Here is a 7,500-nt window from a genome sequence, read left to right as displayed (position 1 = left end):
AAGTCCCACGTTGATAGGAATAAGGAGAGTAACAGAGAGGGGTGGAGATGGATGGCTCTAAGATACACAAGAACTTTGAACACTGAATTACGTAAAGTCCCACGTTGATATGTATAAAAGGAAGAGTAACGAGAGAGATGACTGCTCCTAGATACACAAGATTTGAACACTGGAGTACGTGTAAAGTCCACGTTGATAGGAAGGAGGTAAGGAGAGTAACCGAGAGAGATGAAGGCTCTAAGATACACAAGAATTTGAACACTGATTACGTAAAGTCCCACGTTGATAGGAATAAGGAGAGTAGTAATAGAGAGCTCGCATGAAGGCTCTATGATACACAGAGAGATTTTGAACAACTGATTGAGTAGTCCCACGTTGATATGTCGACATATGGAGAGTAACAGAGAGAGGGGGTAATGAAGGCTCTAAGACTACACTACACAAGAATTTGAACACTGATTACGTAAAGTCCCACGTTGATAGGAATAAGGAGAGTAACAGAGAGAGATGAAGGCTCTAAGATACACAAGAATTTGAACACTGATTACGTAAAGTCCCACGTTGATAGGAATAAGGAGAGTAACAGAGAGAGATGAAGGCTCTAAGATACACAAGAATTTGAACACTGATTACGTAAAGTCCCACGTTGATAGGAATAAGGAGAGTAACAGAGAGAGATGAAGGCTCTAAGATACACAAGAATTTGAACACTGATTACGTAAAGTCCCACGTTGATAGGAATAAGGAGAGTAACAGAGAGAGATGAAGGCTCTAAGATACACAAGAATTTGAACACTGATTACGTAAAGTCCCACGTTGATAGGAATAAGGAGAGTAACAGAGAGAGATGAAGGCTCTAAGATACACAAGAATTTGAACACTGATTACGTAAAGTCCCACGTTGATAGGAATAAGGAGAGTAACAGAGAGAGATGAAGGCTCTCTAAGATACACAAGAATTTGAACCTGAATAACGGTAAAAGTCCTCGCGTTGTGAGAGGAATAACGGAGAGAGTATCAGAGAGAGATGAAGGTCTAAGATACACAAGGAATTTTTGGACTGATTACGTAACGTCCCATGTTGATTGGTTTAAGGAGGAGTAACTGAGGAGATGAAGGCTCTAAGCTAACAAGAATTTGAACACTGATTACGTAAAGTACCACGTTGAATAGGAATAAGGAGAGTACAGAGAGAGGATGAATGCTCTAAGATACACAAGAATTGAGACCTTGATAACGTAAAGTCCCACGTTGGATAGGGATATAAGGAGAGTAACAGTGAGCGGAGTGAAGGCTCGAGATACACAAGATTTGAACACTGAGATTATCGTGAAAGTCCCACCAGTTGTGATAGGATTAAGGAGAGTACAGAGCGAGATGAAGGCTCTCTAAGGCTAAGATACACCAAGAATTTGGAACACTGATTGCACGTAAAAAGTACCACGTTGAAGGAATATGCGTGCTCGTAACAGAGAGAGATGAAGGCTCTAAGATACACAGAATTGAAGACCACTGATACGTAAACTCCACGTTGATAGGATAAGGAGAGTAAAGAGAGAGATGAGCTCTAAGATTCACAGAATTTGAACATGTATTTACGTAAAGTCCTCGTTGAAGAATAAAGGAGAGTAACAGAGCGAGATGAGGGCTATCTAATGATTACACAAGAATTTTGAACACTGGATTACGTAAGTCCCACGTTGATAGGACTATGGGAGAGTAACCAGAGAGAGATGATGGCGCCTCTAAGTTACCACAAGAATTTGAACCCTGAATTACGTAAAGTCTCCCAGTTGATTTAGGAATAAGGAGAGTAACAGAGAAGAGTTGAAGCTCTAGATACAAGAATTTGAACACTGATTACGTAAAGTCCCACGTTGATAGGAAATAAGGAGAGTAACAGGAGAAGAGATGAAGGCTCTAAGATACAACAAGAATTTGACACTGATTACGTTAAAGTCCACGTTATAGGAATAAGGAGAGTAACAGATAGAGATGTAAGGCTCTAAGATACACACGTATTTTGAACACTGAATACGTAAAGTTCCCACGTTGATAGGAATAAGGAGAGTAAGAGCGAGGGAAGGCCCTAAGCTACACAAGTATTTGAACACATGAATTACGTAAAAGTCCCCGTTGATTGGATAAGGAGAGTAACAGGAGAGATGAAGGCTCTAAGTTACACAAGAATTTGAAACACTGATTACGTAAGTCCCACGTGATAGGGAATAAGGAGCGCGTAAACAGAGGAAGTGATGAAGGCTCTAAGATACACAAGAATTTGAACACTGATTACGTAAAGTCCCACGTTGATAGGAATAAGGAGAGTAACAGAGAGAGATGAAGGCTCTAAGATACACAAGAATTTGAACACTGATTACGTAAAGTCCCACGTTGATAGGAATAAGGAGAGTAACAGAGAGAGATGAAGGCTCTAAGATACACAAGAATTTGAACACTGATTACGTAAAGTCCCACGTTAATAGGAATAAGAGTAGAGCGACAAGGATACAGGAATGTGCATTGCACCCACACACTCAAAGCGAATAGAGTAAATGCAAGTAACAGGAATAGCAAATTGATAATTGCAACAGAACCCGTTGCAATGATCAATAGTGCAGAAAAGACAAAAGCGATGACACGAACATATGCCACCAGGATCCATCAAGTCCTGAAAACAATGATGATTTACTGATACTCTTGCATTTTTAATATGCAATATGACATTGCAATGAAAATTTTATGTTGAGAGATAAGAGAGATAAGAGAGAGATCTCGCTTCATCATTACGATTCCTGGAGATATTCGCGTGTATGAAAACAAACAAACAAACAAACAGAACCCCCCACCCCCCCACATAAGTAAGTGCTCTTAAGGATCAAGATCTGTTCGAGAAACATAAATACGGCATAAGTAAAGTTATTGGCATAAATACGGCATAAGTAAAGATACTGGCATAGATACGGCATAAGTAAAGTTATTGGAAAGAATACGGCATAAGTAAAGTTATTGGCATAAATACGGCATAAGTAAAGATACTGGCATAGATACGGCATAAGTAAATTTACTGGCATAAATACGGCATAAGTAAAGTACCTAGAATAAAGAAACTAAAAGATTTGAAGGAAGGAATAGTGTCAAGATTGCAGGACTCTCGAGAGGACAGAAGTAGTTGCCATAGGAGCTCTTGCAATGGCAAATAAGAAACTAGGATTTGGGACTTAATCGGCGCCTCTTCGGAAAGAAGGAATATTACAGGATTTCTTCTGAGGATGTTGGTCATGTGGTAGTTAGGACGACCGGAAGTTGCGTTTTTGAAAACCTTATGACCTGCTTGCAATGGGTTAATTAGGATGGTAAAAAAGATACGAACAAGAACAACAATACTGATAATAATAATAATGACAATAAGAAGATGATAATAAATATAACGACAATACAAATATGATGATGATGATAGTAATAAGTTTTATCGTATCAATAATGATGATGATAATAATAGTTGCTATAGCTTTAAGAAGGATAGAAATAGTGATGATAATGATAATGATGATAATGTTAATGATAACAGTAATGATGATGATAATGATATTGATAAAAAAATGATAAAGATGATGATAATGATAATAATAAAGACAAGGATAATGATAAGAATGACAACTATGATAACTATGAAAATAAGGATAATAATAATGATAATAGTAATGATAATGATATTATGGATAATGACTATAATGATGATGATAATAGTAATAGTAATGGTGACAATATGGATGCTAATAATAATGAAAGTAATAAAAATTCTAATGATAGTGATAATAAAAAGTGATAATAAAGATGATGATAATGATAATGATAAAAATAATGATAATAATGATAACGGTGATAATTAACAAGATGATATTGATGATAATGATGATAACAATAAGGATAATAAAGATAATGATAATAATAATGAGAGTAATAACAATGATAATGATAGTGATAATAAAAATATTGATGATACTAGTGATGATAATGATAATGATGAAAACAATAATGATAATTATAATGATAATGATATTATTAGTAATAAAATTATAATGATAATGATCATGATGATAACGATGATAATAATGATATTAAAACAATAATGATGATTATGAGGATAATGATTATGATACGAATCATAATAGCATATAATAGTCTAAGCAAGAATGAAGACAATGATAAAACAAAACAAAACCGAAAAAACAAACAGAAAAACAACATCATCACAATGAAAACAAGAAAAAGAACAAAAGAAAAACGAGAAACAAGAATAAAAACGAAAGAAATAAAAAAAGGCAAAATCGATGAATAGGCGTCTTCCGGTGCCCCAGGGTACGTGCAGCAGTCAGCCTGTCCTGCACTCCATTGTCCTGTTCTCTCACTGAACCTGTTGATCATGGAAACCTATTCGGAATTCGCAACATGGCTCGTGCTTTTGTTTTGAGGAAACCCACACGCGCACCTACATGCATGTTTACATAAACACATACGCAGACACACACACACACGCGCGCGCACACACACACATGTATATATACACACATGCGCAGATACACACACGCGCGCGCGTGCTCACGCACACACATACAGACACACACACGCACGCCTATGGAAACACACATACACAGACATACATATAGATAGATAGATAGATGAATAGGTAAATGAATGTATTTAAAGAGAGAGAAATAGACAGAGAGGAAGAAAGAGAGAGAGAGAAAGGAGAGAGAAAGAGAGAGAGAGAGAGAGAGAGAGAGAGAGAGAGAGAGAGAGAGAGAGAGAGAGAGAGAGAGAGAGAGAGAGAGAGAGAGAGAGAGAGAGAGAGAGAGAGAAAGGCAGACAGAGAGAGAGCAAGAAAAAGAGAGCCAAAAAGAGAAAGATAGGGAAAGAGAGAAATAGAAAGAAAAAAAGAGAGAGAGAGCAAGAAAAAGAGCCAAAAAGAGAAAGATAGGGAAAGAGAGAAATAGAAAGAAAAAAAGAGAGAGAGAGCAAGAAAGAGAAAGAAAAAAAAAGAAAGAGAAAGAGAAGAAGAGAAGAAACACAACCCCTATTTGCAAAGACAGTAAGAAATCCATCATAAAAATAAACTCAAACATAAAAGCAATAGAATACCTCATAAATTTTCATAATGAGAACAACCTCGAATATCTTCAAAGGAACTATCTCTCTCCACACTCTTCCTCTCAGTATAGATTGCAAGGAAAATGCTTGCAACTATACGTATGCAATCTTCTTCTTATATCAATGCCTTTGGAGATGCACATGCATACAAAAATGCATATATACAGCATACAGACATAAATGCATAATTCCGTACATACATAAATACATACGTACATAAATGCATACATAGATACATACATAAATAAATAAATACATACATACATACATACATACATACATACATACGTACATAGCTGTGTGTATACCGAGAAGAAAGAAGATGTTGAATGTTGAATCTTCAAAGAGACTACATATCCATTGCTAAACGGATTTCAGAGAACAGTGGAATTTGTTCAGAATTTGAAAAAAAAGTGCAAAAGGAAAAGAAAAAGAAAAAGAAAGAAGGAGATATATAGATATATAGATACAAGAGAGAGAGAGAGGGGGAGAGATTGATAGAGACAGAGAGAGATTGAGGAGAGAGAGAGAGAGAGACAGAGAGAGAGAGAGAGAGAGAGAGAGAGAGAGAGAGAGAGAGAGAGAGAGAGAGAGAGAGAGAGAGAGAGAGAGAGAGAGAGAGAGTGGGAGCGAGAGGCTGGATTGAGATGAAGATCAGCCAGAGAGGAGGGAGAGAGAAGAAGAGAGAGAGAGAGAGAGAGAGAGAGAGGGGGGGGGGATAGTTATATAGATAGATAGATAGAGAGAGATATATATATATAGAGAGAGAGAGAGAAAGAGAGAGAGAGAGAGAGAGAGAGAGAGAGAGAGAGAGAGAGAGAGAGAGAGAGAGAGAGAGAGAGAGAGAGAGAGAGAGAGAGAGAGAGAGAGAGAGAGAGGATAGTTGAGAAGACTAGATAGAGAGAGATAAGAGATAGAGAGAGATAAAGAGAGATAGAGAGAGAGAGAACGGGAGATAAGAGAGATAAGAGAGAGAGAGAGAGAGAGAGAGAGAGAGAGAGAGAGAGAACGAGAGAGAGAGAGAGAGAGAGAGAGAGAGAGAGAGAGAGAGAGAGAGAGAGAGAGATAGACAGACAGATAGACAGACAGATAGATAAAAAGATAGGTAGATAGATAGAAAGATAAATAGATGGATAGAGATAGATGGATAGATACAGAGAGAGAGAGAGAGAGAGAGAGAGAGAGTGAAAGTGAAGGAAACACGAGAGATACACACTTGTTTACTTTCATATTGATATATTCAAATTCATATCTGCTTTTATATTCATCAAACTATCTGACTATCTAGCTATCGGATGTCTATCTCTCTGTCTGGCCGTCTGTCTGTCTGTCTTGCTATCTCTCTCATTATCTATTCGTTAGTCTATCTGCGTACTTACCTATTAATCTTTCTGTCTGTCTGTTTATCTATCTACCTATCTATCTATCTACCCGACTGTCTATCTGCCAAAATATTTCTCCCATTAATTTTCTATCTACTTATCTCTCCATCCATCTATCTATCTATCTATCTATCCCTAAAATCGTTTGCCTATCTATCTCTATATCTATAAATCTATCTATCTATCTAAATACTCTTCCTTACATTTATGTTAGTATGTAAACACGTACGTCTAAATGCCCCTGACATGCACGTGCTTGAACTCAGTAAGAGATTCAAGCACAAATGGCCTTAGGTCGAGGTGCGTGCTTGTGCCTGCAAAGAATCTTGGGAATAATATTTCGCTCTTGCGTCTCTGTCTCTCTGTTTCGGAATTTCATCTTAGAAGTTTTACGTCTCATGCACGCGGGTTGGAGAAGAAGGTGGTCGGTTTTTTCTTTTTCTTTTTTTTTTTATCTCTTTCTTTTGTGTCTTATGTTTTTTTTTTTTTTTTTTTTTTTTTTTTGGGGGGGTTAGCTTTTTTGGTTTATGATTTATTATTTTCTTTATGTTTTTGTTTTTGTTTTGTTTTGTTTTGGTTTCGGTTTTCTTTACTCGGTGTATTTTTTCTTTTTTTTCTTTTTTGTTCTTTTTCTTTCTCGGTGGGTTAGTTCTTATTTTATCTCTTTCTCTCTCTCTCTCTCTCTTCTTTCTCTCTTTTCTCTCTTTCTCTCTCTCTTCTTTCTCGCCTCTTTCTCTCTCTCTCTCTCTCTCTCTTCTCTCTCCCTCTCTCTCTCCCTATCCATCTACCTATCTCTCTCCCTCTCTCTTCTTTGCCCTTTCTCTTTCTCCCAAACGTCATTCCATCCCCACCCCTTCACCTTACCCCCCTCCCCCCCCTCCCCCTCCCCCTCCCGGTCAACCAGCCAAGAATTCAAAATCTCAACCCCTTCAAGCGAGACTCAGCAACTCAGCGAAGGAGCGCCTCC

The sequence above is a fragment of the Penaeus japonicus genome, unplaced genomic scaffold, assembly GCF_977035675.1.
Source record: "Penaeus japonicus unplaced genomic scaffold, GWHDUDI00000001_assembly GWHDUDI00000034, whole genome shotgun sequence".
Taxonomy (NCBI): Eukaryota; Metazoa; Arthropoda; class Malacostraca; order Decapoda; family Penaeidae; genus Penaeus; species Penaeus japonicus.
The sequence above is the reverse complement of the archived record's forward strand: the minus strand, read 5'-3'. Positions refer to the sequence as shown.